The sequence below is a fragment of the Salvelinus sp. IW2-2015 genome, linkage group LG31 (assembly GCF_002910315.2).
Source record: "Salvelinus sp. IW2-2015 linkage group LG31, ASM291031v2, whole genome shotgun sequence".
In the NCBI taxonomy this organism is placed as follows: Eukaryota; Metazoa; Chordata; class Actinopteri; order Salmoniformes; family Salmonidae; genus Salvelinus; species Salvelinus sp. IW2-2015.
This window is the reverse complement of record NC_036870.1, coordinates 1,852,179-1,873,976: the sequence shown is the minus strand read 5'-3', so window position 1 is coordinate 1,873,976 and position 21,798 is coordinate 1,852,179. Positions and strand designations below refer to the sequence as shown.

Below are 21,798 nucleotides of genomic sequence, written 5' to 3'. Positions count from 1 at the left end.
GTTACACAATAAATGTCCTTTTTGTTCGATAAATATTACTTTTATAACAAAAAAACGCCATTTGGGTTGCGCGTTATGTTCAGAAAACCAAAGCCTCGTTCCGTTCGACGAAAATTCCAAAAAGTATCCGTAATGGTCGTAGAAACATGTCAAATGTTTTTTATAATCAATCCTCAGGTTGTTTTTAACAAACATAATCGATAATATTTCAACCGGACCGTAACCTATTCAAAAAGAGAGAAAAAGAAAATGGAGAGCTACCCCTCTAGCGCGCAGGAACTAATCAGAGGACACCTGACTAGTTTTGAAAAATCTCGCTCATTCTTCAAAATAAAAGCCTGAAACTATGTCTAAAGCCTGGTCACAGCCTGAGGAAGCAATTGGAAAAGGAATCTGGTTGATATCCCTTTAAATGGAAGAAAGACGGGCCAGGAAACACAGATGTTTGTTTTTTTAAATCACTTCCGGGTTAGATTTTCTCAGGTTTCGCCTGCAGAATCAGTTTTGTTATACTCACAGACAATATTTTGACAGTTTTGGAAACGTTGGAGTGTTTTCTATCCTAATCTGTAAATTATATGCATATTCTACGATCTGGACCTGAGAAATAGTCCGTTTACCTTGGGAACGTTATTAAAAAAATAAAAAATAAAAAATCTGAGCCCTAGCGTTAAGAGGTTTAACAGATAAATTCACATATGAAGACAATGTTCCATTCTGTTCACATATGAAGACAATGTTCCATTCTGACCTTTTCCTTTCTGATATTCTGCATATTACCAGACATGTAAAAGACAAGCCTGACCTCTCCCATCTCTGGGCCCCAAGTGACTGAGCCCTAGCTGAGAAGGGAAAAGTGCAACTGTCAACAGTATAGTCCAAAGGGAGACATTCTAATGACAAGTATCTCACATAAGCATATTATGTATATAAAACATCTTATTTATCTATGTTACCCAACTAAGTCTGACTCATCCCCAACAATTCTCAGGACAAACACAGCTAATTCCAGTGACAGCCCAGTTCGTTTAATAACAGCTGATGGCAGATCAGCATACTCCCTATTCTAGTGTCAGAACAAACTCTGATTAATTTAAGGTAAGAGATGTAGACTAGTGAAGGTAACAAAAGACAGTCATTTGGAAAATAAGAATTTCGAATTTGAATTGATTAAGAATTGGCTGATTTTCTACATTAGGCACATTACAAGTTAATCTTAAAATAATAGATGTTTAATGAGTGTGAAGCAGTGGTTAGTGATAAAAATATAGTCATTGATAAGGAGGATTGATGTAAACGTGATGAGTGTTGACAGTATGTGAATGGTAATATGTTATTAGTACCTTTTTATAGCACTCTAACGATGCGATATTTTAATAATTTGAAAATCTGAGGATTCAATACAAGGTTAAAGGATGAGTAGATGGATTGAACCTTGAGATTGTAAAAAAAAAAGATTAGCTGCGGTTGAAAGCAAGCAGGTACATATGAAGTAGAGGTATGAGAATCATTCTTTGACAGTTATTGATTATTGTTGCTTGGTTTTATAGTTAGGTAACTCCAGTGAATTTGAGCAGGAAGCTAATGTATTATAAAATTATAATCTGTTCCCAGTACGTGGAGCAGTGTCCAGTAATACAAGCGGAATTAAATAAGTATTGACTGCCAAGCTGATAAGACAGCACCAACTTTTTGAAGGTTCTAKATTTGTTAAACAACAGTTTTGTATTTTACTAAACTAATGCAACAGGTTAAACTGATAGGATTACTGGAAAGGGGCTCTGAGATTGTTTATTTTAAAATGGGGTCAATTCCACTTAATGGAACACTGTAGTATCTGATGGGTCCTGAATATAATTCTTGCTTCCAGGAAAAATGGAAGTCCAATACAGTATGTATGTTAATTAAGGGAGACATAGGAGACCATGTCTAAAACACCTTTTTATTTGATGCCTAGAATCAAATATCACAGATTTTCTTCAGCTGAGAAATTGACTACATTTGCAACAGGAAAAAGTATTAAATTTAGAATGGTTAACAGGAACAATCTAAAGGTGAAACAGATATGAAATGTGTTGATTGGAAATTGGTCTATTAACAATACCAGAATATTTGTACATGATTATGACAGTGAGAGACCAATCATATAATATAATATGGGTGTGTATTGTGACTAAGGGTAGTGCATGCTAAATAAAGCATGGGAAGGCCTGGCCATTTCTGTTGATTCTGGACATATGGTTTAACACACACATACACCAGCACATACACACCATTTACTGGTTATGAATATGGGTTAGTGGTGTTGACACTGTGGGATTTATTTTGGATGGGGTCTTTTCAATTCAGTTTCAAATTGGGTATGCAGAAGGGTGGGAATGTTTTTGAAAGGTATTTAAATGGTTTCGGAAGGTCAGGGAAAGGAAATATTTTAATGGTGTCAATTACTTTCCTATGAGACCTGATCAATCTCATTAGAAATGATCGAAACAGGTGGGATTCAATTATAAAATGAATGAAAAACACCAGTCTCTATTCAAATCGTACCATTACTTTGAAATTCTATTATTTTGTTAGGAAATTATAAAGAGTTGTAATATAAGCTGACTAGTTATTCGAATATGTTTATTTTTTAACATGTTGTTATTGAATCACGTGTTCAGAGGGAAAATTACCAGTTCCCTGGGGTCATGGTCTTTGGGTAAATATACAAATATACTCTGTTCAGTCTGCATATAGAAAGGAAAATATATGTTAACAAGGGATGACAGTTACTCCAAATGGATTGTGATATATGTATTGATGATTTCATTTTTTGTTTTTGTTTCGATACAAATTTCACCAGATTGGGATTTATGGAGTATGGGATTCTAGGGGGGGTTAGGGCGATAACTTCATGATCTGGTAACTCTTCTGAGAGGTCGCCAGTAGAATAAAGGAGTTATCATGGAAGGTGACGTCAGATTGTGTCTTAATGCATGGTAGGAATAATTTGACCACAAACAGTGTGTGTACACCTCAAAGCCCTCCCTAACCGGCTGGAGAAAGAGCGACAAGGGCGTGCAATACGACAGTGACTTTTAGCACTTCTGAGTCTACACACTGCCAACAGTTTGGACTAAAGTATTGTTATGGGATTTTTGTGTTTAATGATTAAAATATGTATACATTTGACTTAGATGTTACTGTATGAATGAAACTTATTATAATCATAATGCTGAGTGTAATATGTTCCTTGTTCGAAAGAATGGTTATTATCTTCAGACAGGCTAGAGTGATGTCTCTACCCAGGGAGGGGAAAGACCTTGGGTTGGTTGCAGATAGTTGAACAGGTGGCAGACAGTAATGAGGCTGTGAACTGTATTGCCTTTGTATTCTAGAGGAGGATGGACATTAAAACCTATGACATCATCTWTATTATATAACCTGATGTAAATTGTACTATGATGCAGTACTCTCGAGAATAAACGCTATTGATTGATTGATTTTAAGACTGGTTTCTGTCCATTTGGTTGATAATTATCTTAAAAATTCTTATTTATGGGCAGAGTGTTTTAATTGAATTGGTTGATAAACATAGGAATGAAATTCCTTTGACAATTATGCATTGAGTTACTGATCTTTCATTACCAGGCCACTCATGACAGGAAAACAGGGACAAAGGGGGCTGTAATGAGAATAGTTATTACTTGTACTAAAAGTTGTATTTTTTATTTTATAAATGTACATTTTAATAGGGATGATGTGTGCTAAGTATAGAAGTTTGAATTTGAGTTAAAGTAACCACTAAGGACTGTTATTCTGAATTTGGGCTGGATAATTTATAAAATGTTTTCGTTATGATTTGGATAAAGCAAGAGAGAGTTGCTTTAAAACAGGTGAGGGTTATTGGCACTGTTTAAATGTATTAGGCCTTGGGAAGCTCTGGAAACTTTATCTCTAAATTGTTAGAACTTACTGGATGATAGCTTGGGTTAACATAAAGGTTTGTTTCTTTTGTTTTATTATGTCATTATAATTTTAATGTTACATTGTATTGATAAATAGAGATGTCTGGGTGATAGAATACAAGTAATTGCATATAAGGTTTATAGTCTGTGTTTCGTAATAACACCCAATGATGGAGATGAAGGAGACGGCATGAAGACCAYCGTAACATGGACATAGAACGTAATGGATGGACGTTTTRCCCCCAGTTTTAGTTGCATTAAGAGTAGTGGGAAGTTATTAAACAAGTATTTTTATTTTTTTAATTCTCTTTTCTTTTCAAGTCAATGTGTTTTAAGGTTTTGTGGAACATGAGAGTGATCATTGTTCCAGAGGAGGGATTGGTGTATATTGACTTAATGATTTGAGAATGTATTAGTATGTTTATAACTGTAGTAGTGCATTAGGAGTAGTGACTAACATGTTATGGGTTAGATGGAATGATATGTAGGTTGAATATTCTTCCAACTCATTAATCTCTTTCCCAATTTCTAACAGCCGGCAAACACTTGATACATTACAGGCAGTAMTTATTCTCACGGCAGTTGCCCGAAGGGATCGCAATTGAAGGAGGCTATAGGCATGGGCCATGTTAGTAGTAGCAGGGGTCACTTTAGTAGCATTGTTGGGATATCAGTTTATGAGGACTCATGCCACATGGATTGGTAACTGGTAACTGGGAGACTAATGGGAGTACAGGGGATGCGGTTAGTCAAATGTCACAAATGATGTTGTCAGGAAATAACCCATGTGTCACGATCGTCGTACCTTTGAAGAGGAAGAGTGGACCAAGYCGCAGCGTGAAGTGAATACATCTTCTCTTTAATGAAATGAAGACGAAACAAATACTTATAAAAACGAACAAAACAACAAACAGACGACCGTGAAGCTATTCCAACAAATAYTGCTGACACTAAACACTACACATAGACAATTACCCACAACAGCCCAATGCCTATGGCTGCCTTAAATATGGCTCCCAATCAGAGACAAATGAATGACAGCTGTCTCTGATTGAGAACCATTCAGGCAACCATAGACATACCTAGAAACCTACACTCAACACAAACCCATACACTCTAACAAAACCCCCTAGACACTACAACCACCCAAGACAAGACAAAAACACAAACATCCCCCCTGTCACACCCTGACCTAACCAAAATATTACAGAAAATAAAGATAACTAAGGCCAGGGCGTGACACCATGTGTTGCAGTGTGTATATCCTCAGGTGAAAGCAGAGAACCAAGGGCATGSGCTGAATTCCAGAGATTGAATGAATATCCAGATACACCAGGAGGGGGTGTTGGGATAGATTTGGTCTGGTCCACACATACGGTACTCCTTACAGCACATGCAGTGGTAAAGATCGTCATGTCTCTCTTCGGTGGGTGCATAATTCTCACAAGAAGTAAAGTCCAGCTGCATAATGAATGAGCTTGAAAACACCATGTAATGTGTGAGCTTGAAAACACCAAGACAGAGGAAGCGGAGCTAAAGAGAGAGAGACTAGATTCCACTGTAGACATACATGCAGATGGGTTAAGTCTAGGAGCTACTTGCTTTATTGGTTAATGCATCATATGAAAGTGGATAGATGTTAGGGTAATTGTGCTCTAAACAGCATGTTGAAGGCATTAATGTGAAAGCATATACAGTGCTGAGTTACCTCAAGAGGATGTAACGTTGATTAGGGATACACACTTGCCTATCAGGTGATGTGCCTATTAAGTGGCAATAAAAAAGTTAAAATGACATGGCTTGGGAACACCTCTCAGAACCTGGGGCCGAAAGGGGAAGACTGGGCGAAAGCATGAGGAAGCTTCTGTAGGGTTTTTATTTTTGTGGAGTCCAGCAGAAAAGTATCCTGGAGGCATAGAGTCAGGTGAAGAGAGAGTGGGAATTGTCATGGTCTCAGACTTCGGGTTTCATGAATATACTTATGCATAACTTACCACATTGTTAATACTCTTATGTTTTGTGTTTTTCGTTGCTTTTGCAAGTCTTACGCTATCACTCTCTTAGGAATCAGAAGTAGAAAGTGGAGAAACTAAAAGCAGCTCAGCTGAAGTGAAGGAAGTCACCAGCTTCAGCTGGAATGGCATTTTGTTGTGTGATCTGAGATGGAAATAAGATGGTGTATGGTGTAATCATAGAACAGAGGCCATAAGTCTCTGAGTTTGAAAACCTCACGGAAACAGCCTGAACCAGGACCAGAGGTTCCACGTACGGTGGTCCCAGGGGACCAGGACTACATCCGAGTGTTCCGGAGGAAGTGGAACAAGCCAAGGCCAGAGGGTCCCTACGGAGCGGTCCTAGCGACACCAACAGTCGTCCAGGTGAAAGGAAGCAACATCTGGCACCATCTAAACCACTGCACCAGAGTCCCGGCGGGGAGAAGGAGGCGACCACCGAGCCATGAGAATGCTGATAAACCAGGCGGGTGTCCGGGGGGAACGGGAGCAGAGGAGGTCAGTGCGCCAGGTAGGAGCCAAGATGTCGATGAGCCAGGAAGAAGCCGAAGGAGAGGTGGATCAAGGAGCATCTTCTAACAGCCAACAGATGCTCTCTCCTGAATATCCAGAGAGTTCAGGGATGGAGAGGAGTGACATGCCGGTTGCTCCTGATGACATACCTATTCTGGCAGATACCCCTGACAGAGGCGCTGTCCGAGGGGACGGAGAAACAACGACAGGAGAATAGGAAGGAGACTTTCTTACCATCGACTTCTCTGCCCTCACATGGTCTTTCTAACAGAGTGAAAACCAGGACAGATGAAGAATGGTAGAATGGCCTTGACAGCAACAGCGACAAACCTAGAAGAAATTGTAAAATCACCTCCCACATGTACTGGTACACGGTCCCGTGTGGCTCAGTTGGTAGAGCATGGCGCTTGCAACGCCAGGGTTGTGGGTTCATTCCCCACGGGGGGACCAGGATGAATATGTATGAACTTTCCAATTTGTAAGTCGCTCTGGATAAGAGCGTCTGCTAAATGACTTAAATGTAAGATGTAACTAAGACAATGGCAAAACCACAAGAAAGTGGGTTGATGCAGAAAATCTGGACATCTGTTACCAACTGGTGTAGCCACAATGAAGAAACTACCCCAGAATCAACATTGACAAAAATGTTTGAAAAGTAATAACAAATGGCTGGTATAAGTGGGGCCAGCCAAAAAGTATACACATAGTATAACAAAGTATAACCATGTACTCAATGTAACAGTTGCTGAATTATAAATTATGTTAGAGCTTCTGAATATTTTTTCACCTAGACATGTATGTGACATAGGGTTTGTCCTCAATCTTCTAACAGGTTTTTCTTATGTCAAAAATAGTTGTTAGAGAGGTGTCTCCGAGGAAGGGCAATATGTTTAGGTATCATATTGAGAATGACATTATAAGGGTTTAGGATGTTTAGTTTATTGATTTTATRGTTTACTACTTTTCTTGTATTCAACTGAGATAACCTCAGGTAAGGCTAAGAAATGCACATGCTTTAACACTATATGTACAAGGAGATGTTTTGTCCTGACTCACCAGTGTGAATGAGAAACTGGAGCTAAGGTTGTTGAAATGAATGACAGGTAGATTGCCTCAATAGCATTACAGAAGGTGCTCCCCTTCCTGGACATTTTTGTTTTGTGGAACTGTGACAGTTCCATAGCGAGGATTATGTGGGAAGATTTTCCAGTCATCTGGTGATTCTCAGTAACTATACTGTTCTCTTTGAAGTAGAATGAATAATCGATATAAGTTTAAATATTAGACATATATAAACAGAATGAAYGCTGAGCCCATGTGAGTGTACAAAGCTGGATCGACATCGAATTGACCATTGGACATGTAAAAAACAACGTAAGCAGAATCTGTGTGGATTAGGCAAGGTAAATCAACAAGACGTGTTTGGTCTGGGCCATGTCTGATCTTGTAAAAGCTACTGGACACGCACATGGGTTAATCATACATAGACAACATCGGCCTGAACTTGTGAAGACCTTTGGACAGGAACATTAGCTAATCAGTGATAGGCACCAGTAGGAGTAAGCATGTCACGCCACCAATAGAATCTATGCCCCAATGTCTGAGCCAATAAGAGAATGAAAACTAAGTAAGACAACAAGATCTGTAAAGTGGAGTGACAACGTTATGTAAGGGTAAGACTGTATAAAAACCAAGCACTAAGAATGAAGATTCAGTTCTTCCATGGAATTGCTCGGCTTTGTTACTCTCTGTAATAAAGTCTATTTGAATWCACAAGCTCCGGTATCTGAGAAMTATTTGATTCAATATTTTCCACAACACCACTGACTGCTAGACATCAAGGGTAACCACTTCTTACATGTCGGTTACATGTCACTTCATTGAAGATTTTTCGATGTCTAGCTGTCTTCTGGYCTGCTTTGAGTTCAGCAACAGACACACCTCAGAGAACTTGGCAGAGGAACTGTTGAGAGTGACCAGAGAATGGCAAGTAGATGGAAAAGTGGTCTGTTGTGTTAGTGACAATGCAGCTAACATAACCAAAGCCATGAAAATGTTAAAATGGACCCATCATCCATGTCTTGCCCACACAATCAACCTGATTGTAAGAGATGCTCTGAAGGTGATGAAGCCCACTGTGGACAAAGTGAAAGCAGCTGTGGAATACTTCCACAGGAGCACAGTAGGTGCTGAAAAACTAAAGTCTACACAACGCCAGATGTGGATGCCTGAGCTGAGGCCTAAATAKGACTGCACTAAAAGGTGGAATTTAACATTTTATGTTGAAGCGGTTTCTTGAGTCAAAGGATGCCATCATCTCTACCCTGGCCATTGTCAATGCACCTGTTTGATGCTCTGACCAAAGAGGAATGGGAGGTGGTGGAGGAGGTGTGCAGAGTTCTGGAACCCTTTTAGCAGGTCACTGTGGAGATCAGTGGAGAGAGTTACAGTAAGCAGTTATTACTACATCATTATTTAATCCAGTATTATATATGTATATGAGCAGTAGATGAGAATGTGGTATCAGTAGACAAAACATGAACCTGAACTAATAAGTTACTCRTGTGTAAGGGTCTGCAGCGAATCACAGCCAGCCGCCAGAGAGAAGCAAATGTAACCACAGGACATGTGACAGAGTTGATGGAAACCCTATGTTCATCAATGGACAGAAAGTTCCACATAATGGAATATAATCACGTGCTATCAGAAACCGCTGCACTTGACCCCAGGTTTAAGAAGTTAGCCTTCAGTGATGCCAGAGTGATTGATGAGGCTCTTTCTTTGAGATGGTGCAATATTCTATTATTATGTTGRTCAGATTGTATTCGTTTTGAATGGTTAGATTTATATGCACTTTGTTTATATATATGAAAAAGTTATACTTTAAAATGCAAATATTTAATAGTATTATTTTTCATAACAAACCAAAGCATTTTTAAATACATTGTGGATAAGGTAGAGTAGGATTTCATTTAATCATTTAATTAMAATTGCTTTAACACCAATCATAGTCAAACTATCGCAAACTGTTTGACTTTAAAAAATACKKKKAAAAWAATRTTAAGAGCCGTTTGGGAGACAAAAGAGCCGGCTCTTTTTGGTGAGCTGAGCCGAACGAGCTGGCTCACTGAAAAGAGCCGGGAATGAAAAAAAGGATTACAACAATGAGATGTATCCACCAATTCAAAGAAAAYATAGGCGGGAGCTAGGCAGCCCYCCGCGCCGCTTTGTGGACAACGACTCCCATTGTTAGGGCGACGAGACATGCATCTTGTCAGTATATTCATAATCTTTATAAAATCTCAATTGCATACTGTGGTGGAAATTCAACACCAGGGACACCTGAAGTCAACATTAAATGAATCACTCTTTGTTATCAGTTTATTGTTGAGGTTACAACAAACACACATACAAAGTACAAGTCTGCCACAAGCTCCGCCAGGGTGGTCCCTTCAGTACTCTTATATACTGCTACACAAAAATGCTACTACATAGGCATAGTTCATAGGGTTGGTTCCTGCAGGTGGCTRGTGGTAATGATTTGATTTGGATCTCTTTTAGTCCCCATTTGGACTAATCTTCCAAGAGTCCTTAAACATTAAAATACAATTTATAATACAAACACATTTTCACATATAACACACTATTACAAACATACATAATATACTAACATAATGACCCAATAAATACTCAATCTAAAAAATATAGATTCTTCATCTACTATAGTCCCACAACATTTCTATGTATTATATTTAAATCGTTTTAAAATAATGTTTACATTTATATATTGAAAGGTTTCTGGTTTGCTCAGTTAATTTATTCAATTTCTTTATTGCTCTAAATCGAAATGTTATTTTGCCTATTTCTCTTTTCTGTCTGGATAACGCATAGATGGTGGACAATCTATTCCTAGTATTTACTGAATGTCTGTCTCTTACCAACTGAATACCGTTGTGAWTAGAACTTGGCCGTTTTAAATGATGTGTATTATGAAATAAAATAAGCATGTTTTTTTCAATTATCTTGTCGATTGATGACCAACCAAGAACACTGCGCATGACTGCAACAGAAGAACCATATCTCCACCTTAAAACAATCCTTGATGCTTTATTCTGTGCATTCTGCAGCCTCCTAACTTCACTTGAGGATGCATTTCCCCAGACCACAGAACAGTAGTTCACCTGACTCTCAATTAATTAATGCTTGTGTTATTTGCTGAATAATTTTTCCTGGTAAATATTTAGCTATCCTTCTGATAATGCAAGCTGTTTTAATATTTTTTTTTTACATAGATTAGTTATTTGAGACGACCATGATAAGCAGTTGTCTAGCTGCACTCCCAATAGTTTGGTTTCTGCCACTTCTTCAATTTGTACTCCAGTCAAAATTATTTCATGATCCACTAAATCAAATGCTGCACTGAAATCTAAGAATAGTACACCCACAAACTTGCCATTATCCATAGCATTGAGCCACTGGTCAGTCATGTCAACCAATGCAGTGGTAGTGGAATGGTTTTTGCGATAAGCATGCTGATTGGCTGTAATCAGATCATTCTTTTCCATGTACTCCCACATTTGTCTGCTCACAATACCCTCCAATATCTTACTGAGAGTAGGGAGTAGACTAATTGGTTGACTATTGGCAGGAGTAATGGGTTCTTTGCAGTCTTTCGGAATAGGACACAGTTTCGCATGCTTCCATACATTTGCAAACATCCCCTTTTCCAGTGACCAATTAAATATGTATCTCAGTGGAACTGCAATCTGGGGAGCAGCACAGCGAAGCAAAAAATTGTCCATAAGACCATAACCTGTAGATTTACCATCAGGTAATGACTTCAATAGGTTTAACACCTCCTCCACTGACACCGTTTGCAGACTAAAAGAGCAGATATTGTTGCTCATAATATGATCATCAATCCATTGGACAATAGCTTGTTTGGAAGAATGTATGTTTACATTGTTGCTCAGTAATTTAATTTTCTTTGTAAAAAAATCTGCTAAATGATTGGCAATATCAACTGGTTTTGTTATTATTCTCCCGTCAACCTCCACACTAGATGGGCATGATGAGATAGATGTACCAAGTAAGCCCTTAACTGTATTCCATACCTTTTTAGAATAATTTTTACAATCAATAAAAGCATTGTTGTAAAATAACRTTTTTCTTTCGATTCAATTTAACTGCATAATTACGTAATGTTCTATAATTCTGTTCATCAATTTCTAATTTAGACTTGGCTGCTAAGACTTTTGCCATATTTCTTTGAGAAAAAGCCTCACCTAGTTCATCATCAATCCATGGAGATGGACGGGCACCAACTGTACTCTTTCTTATAGGGGCATGATGGTCCATTACCTCAGTGAGCAAATCAATAAAACATTCTGTAGCGTGATTTAAATCATCCTCTAGATAAATCAGCTGGCAGGGTACAGCAGCCAAATCATTTASAAATAGCTCATGATTGAATGTTTTTAAATTCTCTTGACCACAATCCTAGGGGGTTTCTTTGGAACCTTGGTGTTCATGGTTATGGTCACAATATTATGGTCTGTCCAGCCCACTGGCATTGATCTGGCTTTTGCAATGGTATATTAGAAAATCAGATCAATGCATGTGTCTGAACGATGACCCAACTTAATTGAAGATCTAGTAGTATCATTGACCATTTGTTTCAAACCACAGTTCTTGGCATWTCTCATCAATTTTGTTCTATTCTAATTATTGTMATCCTTCCAATTTATATTAAAATCACCCAAGATAAATACATCTCTGTTGCTATCTGTGGCCTGGTCAAACCCAGTACATAAGTCATCCAGATAGGACACCTTAGAGCTAGGAGGTCTATACACACATCCTACCAATATGGGTGCCTGGTGAGGCAGATGTACTTGAGCCCATAGTGCCTCTATTTGACATACATTAAGGTCATCCCTACTCTTAAAAGGTATATGATTCTGAATATACAGTGCTACACCCCCACCATTCCTATTCCTGTCCCTTCTCAGTAGACTATATCCTTGAATGTTAATTTGCCCATCATTTACAGATGCATCCAAATGCGTTTCGGTCAAAGCCAAAATATGAATATTATTTATGTTGACCAAGTTAAAAACCTCATGTATTTTGTTAGGAAGGCTACATACATTAACCTGAGCTATATGCAGCCCTTTCCTTGTCAAGTGGAGATCAATAGTGCATGTATTCGTTATAGTTGAAGTTGTCATGATACACTACAACACACAAACTCAGATTTGAACATTAAATTAAAATAGCCAGGGAGTTACTCTAGAGTCCTGATACAATTMCCCGTTGATATAAAGTTTATCCATCACCATGGAGACTCGTTGATTCAGGCAACGCTTTTCCTTCATGATGGGATATCGTTTTTTTCTCCTTTCATTGATCTCGGTGGGGAAGTGATCATTCATTCCAAAATCAATGTTTCTGAGTTCTCTCCCCGTGTTCTTCGTCATTTCCTTTTGCTTAAATTTGTCAAAACATGCAATAATAGCCCGTGGTCTATTTCCAGAGGCCTTACCTACTCTATGGACTCTGGAGAAAGTGGCATTGCGCACAACATCAGTGGGCAGTTTTAGTTGAGTTGACATAAAGTCTCGGACTGTGTCCTCACAGCCTCTGCTGTTGTCATTCTCCGGTATTAGATTGTTCTGCATTGATCGACACTGTACATCAAGCAACGTTTCTTTAAGTTGTTTGTTCTCCCTTTGCACTACCTCCACCTTGCTATGAATAGAGTCTACAGTACCTTTCAGCGCCGTGTTCTCTTTCCTTAGATCATCAATCTGACGTTGCTGAATTCTAGACTAGCACATAATGCATTGATGTCCTCTCGTAATATATCCAAGATATCAAGTTTGGCAAGCCTTTCATTGCTGGATTTTAACAAGTCAACATCCATATCGTTAAACCTCTCCCCACTCGCCCTCTTACTAGGTGATGGTTTGGTTCCATCGTTGATACCTATTGGCCAACCTGGTTTTGGTTTGTTTTGTTGATTGGGTTGGTTGTCCTTAACAATGCTTGAATCCTCCGAAACCAGCGACATGTTTCTTTGAGTTCGTAAGTATCTCTCGTCAATGAATCGTTCAAGCTCTTCAATGGATTCTGAATCATCCAGCGTGTTTACAGGCAGTGTTAAACACACAAACAAACTGTTCAGCCGCAACTGAAAACCGGGAAGGTGAAAACCGGGAAGAGATAATGTGGAGTATAGATCAAACAAAAAGCTGTTTGAGGTGAAGAAAAATGTACTTTGAGAAGCTCCAACAGCTCATAAGTGGTGGTGATTAAAGATAATCAGAAAATGATGGCGCGGAATAGGTGGAATGGTATCAAATACATCAAACACATGGTTTATATGTGTTTGATGCCCTTCCATTCGCTCCATTCCAACCATTAATATGAGCCGTCCTCACCTCAGCAGCCTCCACTGGATTATGGATATAGATTCTCCCTATGTAAATTCAAATGGCAAAGGCCATTTTCAGTACCCCTTTTCAGTACACTACACACTGATGTCACACACAGATGCTCGCGGCTTTTGACTGCAGTATTTTGTAGATGTGCAAACAAGGAGAGAGAGAGAGCTCTGGGAGGTGGGACCTGTATCTTCTAACCAATTAGATTAGGTTTTCATAGACCAGCGTACTCTARACTGGTTGGTTGGTGACAGCTCACATGGGCCGTGTTGTGTGGCACAACCGCCTGTCAAATCACCACATGCTTTACCAGTTTACCGCTGAGACTGATTGTCAATGTCCACCAATGAATCCCAGCTGTTAGCTGTCATGGCAGGTACATTTCAACTAAAATGATGGATATACTGAGAAGACACATGTCCCTGTCTCTCCACTCTCCACATGTCCACGAAGCGGCACGGCAGGCTGTCTGGCTCCCGCCTATCATTTCTTTAGATTGTTGGATACAACTCATTATTGTAATCCTTTTTTGAATATTCAATGAGGGTTGTTGACGTCAACCTCCAGTATTCAATGCTATGCTACTAGCCTCATGCCATGTATTTGCATAGGCATCTCAAGACTCAAGAAATGTATTTCGAATATACTGCAAGGCTATGTAGCTGAATAGGGGTGACACTGTCTAGGATAGGCTTGTCGATTAGTTTCTGGAGGTCTGTGTTCACTGGCACTTACTCTTACTTCTGCATCAAATATTCTATACTGAACAAAAATTGAAATGTAAAAATTTCAAAGATTTAACTAAGTTTCAGTTCATATAAGGAAATAATAAATCCATTCATTAGGCCCTAATCTATGGATTTCGCATTACTGGATGAGCGCACAGCCAGCCTGGTAGGGCATAGGCCCACCCACTAGGGAGCCTGGCCCAGCCAATCACAATTAGTTTTTGCAGCACTCCGTCACTCTCCTTCTTGGTAAAATAGCCCTTACACAGCCTGGAAGTGTGTTGGATCATTGTCCTGTTGAAAAACAAATTAATTCTCCTGAGTGGCGCAGTGGTCTAATGCACTGCATCACAGTGTTAGCTGTGCAGCTAGAGATCCTGGTTTGAGTCCAGGCTCTGCCGCGACCGGGAGGCCCATTGGGTCGCACACAATTGGCCCAGCGTCGTCCGGGTTAGGGGAGGGTTTGGCCGGCAGGGATGTTCTTGTCCCATCGCGCTCTAGCGACTCCTGTGGCACCCAGGTGTACGGTGTTTCCTCCGACATATTAGTGGCTGGCTTCCAGGTTAAGCAGGCATTGTAGTCAAGAAGCTGTGCGGCTTGGCTGGGTTGTGTTTCGGAGGACGCGCGGCTCTCAACCTTCGCCTCTCCCGAGTCCATACGGGAGTTGCAGTGATGAGACAAGACTGTAACTACCAATTGGATACCATGAAAAAGGTGTAAAAGTAACAAACACATTTTTTAAATAATACTTTATAAAAACAACTCCGTCCGTCCCACTAAGCCCAAACCAGATGGGATGGCGTATCGCTTCAGAATACTGTTGAAGCCATGCTGGTTAAGTGTGAATTCAAAATAAATCACAGACTGTGTCACCAGCAAAGCACCCCCACACCATAACACCTCCTCCATGCTTTACGGTGGGAAATACACATGCAGAGATCATCCGTTCAGCTACACCGCGTCTCACAAAGACACAGTGGTTGGAACCAAAAATCTCCCATTTGGACTCCAGACCAAAGGACAAATTCCCACCGGTCTAATTTCCATTCCTCATGTTTCTTGGCCCAAGCAAGTCTCTTATTCTTATTGGTGTCCTTTAGTAATGGTTTCTTTGCAGCAATTCAACCATGAAGCTCTGATTCACACAGTCTCCTCTGAACAGTTGATGTTGAGATTTGTCAGTTACTTGAACTCTGTGAAGCATTTATTTGGGCAGCAATATCTGAGGCTGGTAACTCTAATGAACTTATCCTCTGCAGCAGAGGTAACTCTGGGTCATCCATTGCTGTGGTGGTCCTCATGAGAGCCAGTTTCATCATAGCGCTTGATTGTTTTTGTGACTACACTTGAAGAAACTGTCAAAGTTCTTGAAATATTCCGMATTGACTGACCTCCATGTCTTAAGGTAATGATGGACTGTCGTTTCTCTTTGCTTATTTGAGCTGTTCTTGCCATAATATGTACTTGGTATTTTACCAAAATGGCCTATCTTCTGTATACCCCTCTACCTTGTCACAACACAATTGATTGGGTCAAAGTCATTTAAAAGGAAAAAAATTCCACAAATTCACTTTTAAGAAAGCACACCTGTTAAGTGAAATGCATTTCAGGTGACTATCTCATGAAGCTGGTTGAGAGAATGCCAAGAGTGTGCAAAGCTGTCATCAAGGCAAAGGGTGGCTACTTTGAAGAATCTAAAATATATTTTGATTTGTTTACTACCACTTTTTTGGTTACTACATGATTCCATATGTGTTATTTCATCGTCTTGATGTCTTCACTATTTTTCTTCAATGTAGAAAATAGCAAAAAATAAAGAAAAACCCTTGAATGAGTAGGTGTTCTAAAACTTTTGACCGGTAGTGTAGATCCTTCAGTGCTTTCTTCCGTGGGCTGTGGCCCCCCTTGTCTGAATTTGGTCAATATGTCCTCCAAAAGACTTTATAGGCCACTGTGGCAAAGACTTTCAGGAGATAAACAACACAAGAAAAAAAATCACATTGTTTGTCTCATTCTACCAACCTAGCTAGTGACTTTATAAAACACAATATTGGGTATTTGTATTTTATATTATACCAAGGATATAGGAACGCATCTGGTGGCAAAATAGCCAAAAATATATAGTGTGTACACCAATAAAATTATTAATTAATTAAAGGTTTACAATGTTATTGTGGGCTCGGTATTACGACATGTTATTGGAATATTTGAGTAAAGTTACTTGTGTTACTCATTTCTGCCGTCCTACGCCTGACTCCTCTGCACCAGCTTCACCCAGACCACTACACACCTTGGTTGTCTCATTCTTCCAACCTAGCTAGTGTCTTTATAAAACACCATATTTGGTATTTGTATTTTATATTATACCAACGATATACGATATAGGATGAATATGTATGAACTTTCCAATTTGTAAGTCGCTCTGGATAAGAGCGTCTGCTAAATGACTTAAATGTAAATGTAAATATAGGAAAGCATCTGGTGGCAAAATAGCCAAAAACATAAAATGATTAATTCCTTCAAGGTTTACAAATATGCCCAATCAATAGAACATTATGTCAGAAAACAATAGTCTAAACCCAATCACACACTTGGCCCACAGGACGTCATACAACCACAGGACGTCATATATGGTTGAAAAGTTACCGACGATTTACTCTGAGAATGTAACCTCACAACACCAAATCACACACTTGGCCCACAGTACGTCATACAACACACACTTGGCCCACAGGACGTCATACAACCACAGGACGTCATATATGGTTGAAAAGTTACCGACGATTTACTCTGAGATTGTAACCTCACAACACCAAATATGGAACACATACAACCAAGTGCGGTGCAGTCTAAACTAGCAATGGTCACAGCAAATGATCGTTATTATTTCATCAACGCTGTCAAGTACAAGTATAGTATGTTTATAATATTGTAGAGAACAAGCTAATTATTAATTCTATGCAATTTCTAATGACATCAGGCATAGAAAACACTTTTGGACATAACTCCCTCCTGAATTGAGCCTTTTTCTCTACATTGTAATGAATATATAAAAGAATATATGTAAAAGAATACGCTTTTATCCAAAGCGACTTACAATAACACCTGCTGTCGTTTAGTATGGTGATGACGGGTATCGAACCCACTACCCGGCGTTGCAAGCGTCATGCTCTAGCAACTGAGCAACGAAGGAGCACGTCAACGTAATTAGAATGAACGAGCAATTTTAACGGATTCTAAAGGAATCATAGAATTCCAAACTCATTTCTATGGCGACACAGTTGGCAATTTTGTAAACAATAATTTCGAACGTGTGTTGCAAGAGACATCTAACCGATGTTCTATGGAACGTTTTCTGTGCGAAAACAACTTCAGTTTGCTGCTGACAACAAACTTGATTGATTTTTGACACCTGAGAAAGAATATCGACTGGAAAATGCCTGGGTGCTTTTCAAAATTGGCGGAGAGAGTGCGTGGACGTCGGCGGCCTACTGCGTCGACAGGTTGTTCAAATTCATTTGTGGCTTGTTTTTCTTGTCTTTTCTGTTTTGCAGGGTTCGTGATTGTCGACAGGTGGACAGCGACACGACTTCGAAGATGGTATGTGGAGTTTTAAACTCTTATTTTACTACATTTAACAATGTAATTATAATTTGCGAAATGTTGTGTATTTCTATCATTCAGACTTGCAAATCTTGTGCTAGAGATGTTGTTGCTTGCTAGCTAACATTAACTTCAGTAACTGTTGCTAAGCGATTGACTTTTGCTAGCTAGTATTAGCAATCTTGCTACGTTTTATGTCCTAACTATTGTTTATTTTATATTCCAATGTTCCTAATTTTAGAAACAACTGTCCTGGATGAGGTCCAGTTGGATGTGCCATTGGATGATGTGCCAGATGTTCCACAGCTGCCAGTCCTCCTTGGTGTCCAGAATGCTGCATCATCCTTGAGGATGTGCCAGATGCAGACTATCCTTGAGGTACAATTTTCTGAAATTGGGTTTTATGTTTGAAAAATATCCAGATATTCAAGTTGTGTTCTTTGACATTAAACAAATCTCTTGTCTGCTTTCTGCTTTAGGAGGCCACTGGCAATTGGCAGTTGATCCGATTAGGTTCAGCCCCCTGTACTGTGGGCCTGTTGTGATCAGGGTAAGAGACCCCCACACACACACACAGTCACATCACGGTTACAATGTTTACTGTTTCCAACATAATGTATTGTAATATGCAGAACAATGCCGGTCCGTGGTTAAAGCGTGGAGAACTTTCCAGTTCATCAGCCCCATCATCACCTACATGCGTGGGGGATCCCAGGTATGTGTCTTTGTAACTACCTAATCCTAATCTACATTGTCAGTCATTTGATCTTGATGGAAATGTGTCACAGCAATTGCTGAAGTGGTTTTGTTGATGTTGTCTTGTTGTTTATCTCAACAGCAGGTGGTGGTGAGGATGCACCACGTGAGTAGGGTGAGAGGCCTGGAGATCAACTGGTGTGGGCCATCTCCAAGGAGACAGCCAGGCTTAGTCCAGAGGGCATCCCTACTGTGGCCACCAAAGTGCAGTCCATCACTTGGATCCAGGTAAGACGTAAATACTACTGAAATAGTATTAGATTAGGCTTTTCTTCACTTATTCCATTTAGCCTTAACATGATTTCTCTCTCTGTCCGCGTGTGGCTGCAGGGTGACCCACTATGCGTCTCACCTCCGCCACGAGACGTCTGTGACGCTGACGCTTGGCTGCTACCAGGTAAATAAACGATTCCTATGTATATAGACTAGACATTACTGGGCATTTTTGCATTAGATTTGGTGTGTTTTCTAATAACGTGTGTGTGTGGTAAACAGGTGTGTTGTGTGTGTTTTGAGCAGCAGACTGATGTCTCAGTGGTGTACGCCACTCTCCACATGGGGCTGGATGGGCTTCTCTCCTCTTCAGCGTGGTCAGGAGCTGCCTCCTTCTCTACACCCACCACTCAGCAGTTCACTGACCCAGAGCCTGAGGGCCACAACTGCTATGAGGTCAGACGTTACACACACATACTATTGACTAGGAGCATTAAGATCCTTCCATTGACGATTGTTTGTATGTCATTTCATGGTCACTGATTTTGAATGCTTGTTTTGTTGTCGTAGGGCTGGGAGGAGGACCTGCTGCCTGAGGAGAGGGAGGTTCCTCTGCTAAAGTGAGTTCCTCTAAATGTCTGGGCTTGTCAGATGCTGAAGGATAGTGGTCATAATGCTGTTACTCCCCATGACTCTAATTGACATGCTCCATTCTCTCCCTTTCACAGCCTCTACCTTACCACCAAGAGAGTGGAGGACATCGCCCTGAGGCTCGTCTCCCTGCGCCAGGCCTTCACTGTGAGTGGCCCCACTTTTCTTTTTCTCTCTGTGACTTCTTGTTCTGTCTCCTAGAGGAAGATGTCTCACCCTAACTATTCCCTCTTCCCTAGACCCTGCTTGTTCCACCTGAGCAGGAACCGTCTGTTTGTGGCGGGAAAGGTCCTCCTGGCGCACTGGTTCAGGGCAACCACATGTAACTCACTAACTCATTCTCTTTCAAGGGAAAGAGAGCGTCCCTGAGGGGATATGTGTTCTGTTCACTAAGATGCTCTTTTCTTGTCATAGGACGAGGCCAAGTTCATCCGTACCTATAAGGACTTTGTGACTACCTGAGTGACCCCTCCAAGCGGATGACATTGAGAGGGAGCTGGCTGAGGCAAAGGTGAGTTCATTAACTCTTTCAAGTCTCACTGAGTTCTTCCACATGCATGTCATTTAATACATCACAGTAGCTGATCTGTATGAAATCTTATGAATCTGTATGAAATCAAACGTGTTTTCTTGTCCTAGATCCATCATGTGAACATGATAGATATCCTCTTTGAGCTGGTGCTGTTTGGGTTAATGACAGCTCAGAAGTCTCTGATGGTGGTAAGTAGCATCTCACTGGTACATGTTTTGATATCTCTCTATTAGCAGTTTCACTTAAATTCCTCTTCTCTTTTCTCCTCCTTTTGTTTCCTTTAGCACCCTGGTGGGTTTGTGGAGCGTCTGTACGCTCTCCTGTACTCCTTCCTGCCCACTGCTGCCAACATGGAGCCAGAGGCTGACAAATACCTGCTGCTGCTCAATGTAAGAGTCAAGAGGTTACTTCCTTTTTACTTCCATATTCTTAGTGTACTTCCTTTTTACTTCCTTATTCATGGTTAACCAGGTTCCAATGCCATTTTAGGGGGAGTATTTCTAATTGTGTCTCTCCGCTTGATAAGCTAGTAACTCAGAGCCATTTTCTATGTGTTGTGTGGTGTTCTCTTCAGGGCGGGCTGATGGCTCTGCTAGATGACATGTTTGGCCAGCAGCTGGCCTGGTACTTTAACCCAGAGTCTCTGGTCACTGAGCTCTCCAGCCTCCTGGAGTACCACTTGGAGAARCTCATGGCCAGCATGTAGTCCTACTGCAGGAACCATACTCCTTTCGCCTTCTCTCTCTCTTTTGAAGGAATTGAGGACTTGAAGTGCTTTGTTGTACCCTGATTAGTTAACACCCATTAATTTAATGTATTCTCTTGTTTTCTCTCCCCACAGGATTCTTGTGACACTTTGCCACCCAACAGGGATCTAGACACCAATGCASTACATTACTTTGCACTGAATTTGACATTTTTAAATAAAACAAGTTGTAGTTCAAAAACATTTTGGTTTCCGTCTTTTCATTTATTTGATTTTATGACCATTTCCTCTTCCTAGAGTTATAATGCTAATATTAGATTATTACATGAACAATGATGCTTTACTTTCTGCATATGGAAATAAATAAAAAGTTTAGTTGATTTACAGATACTACAGGCCCACACTTTATATGGTTTTGTACTGTGGGTTGTGATACTGTACTATTTAAAAACATMTAGGACTACATACACTGAGTGCACAAAACATTAGGAACATCTTCCTAATATTGAGTTGCACACCATTTTCCCCTCAGAACAGCCTCAATTCGTCGGAGCTTGGACTCTATAAGCTGCCCTAAGCGTTCCACAAGGATGCTGGCCCATGTGTCAAGTTGGCTGGACGTCCTTTGGGTGGTGGACCATTSTTGATACACATGGGAWACTGTTGAGCATGAAAAAAKCAGCAGTGTT

General features: G+C 40.1%; 1 long non-coding RNA gene across 1 annotated transcript; it reads left to right on the top strand.

The window, feature by feature from the left end:
• The first annotated feature begins 20,305 nt into the window (after positions 1–20,305).
• On the top strand, positions 20,306–21,352 carry LOC139023354 (uncharacterized). The gene is made up of 4 exons (XR_011474489.1): positions 20,306–20,382; positions 20,511–20,591; positions 20,688–20,792; positions 21,245–21,352. It is a non-coding gene; the product is annotated as an uncharacterized lncRNA (long non-coding RNA).
• The last annotated feature ends 446 nt before the right edge of the window (positions 21,353–21,798 follow it).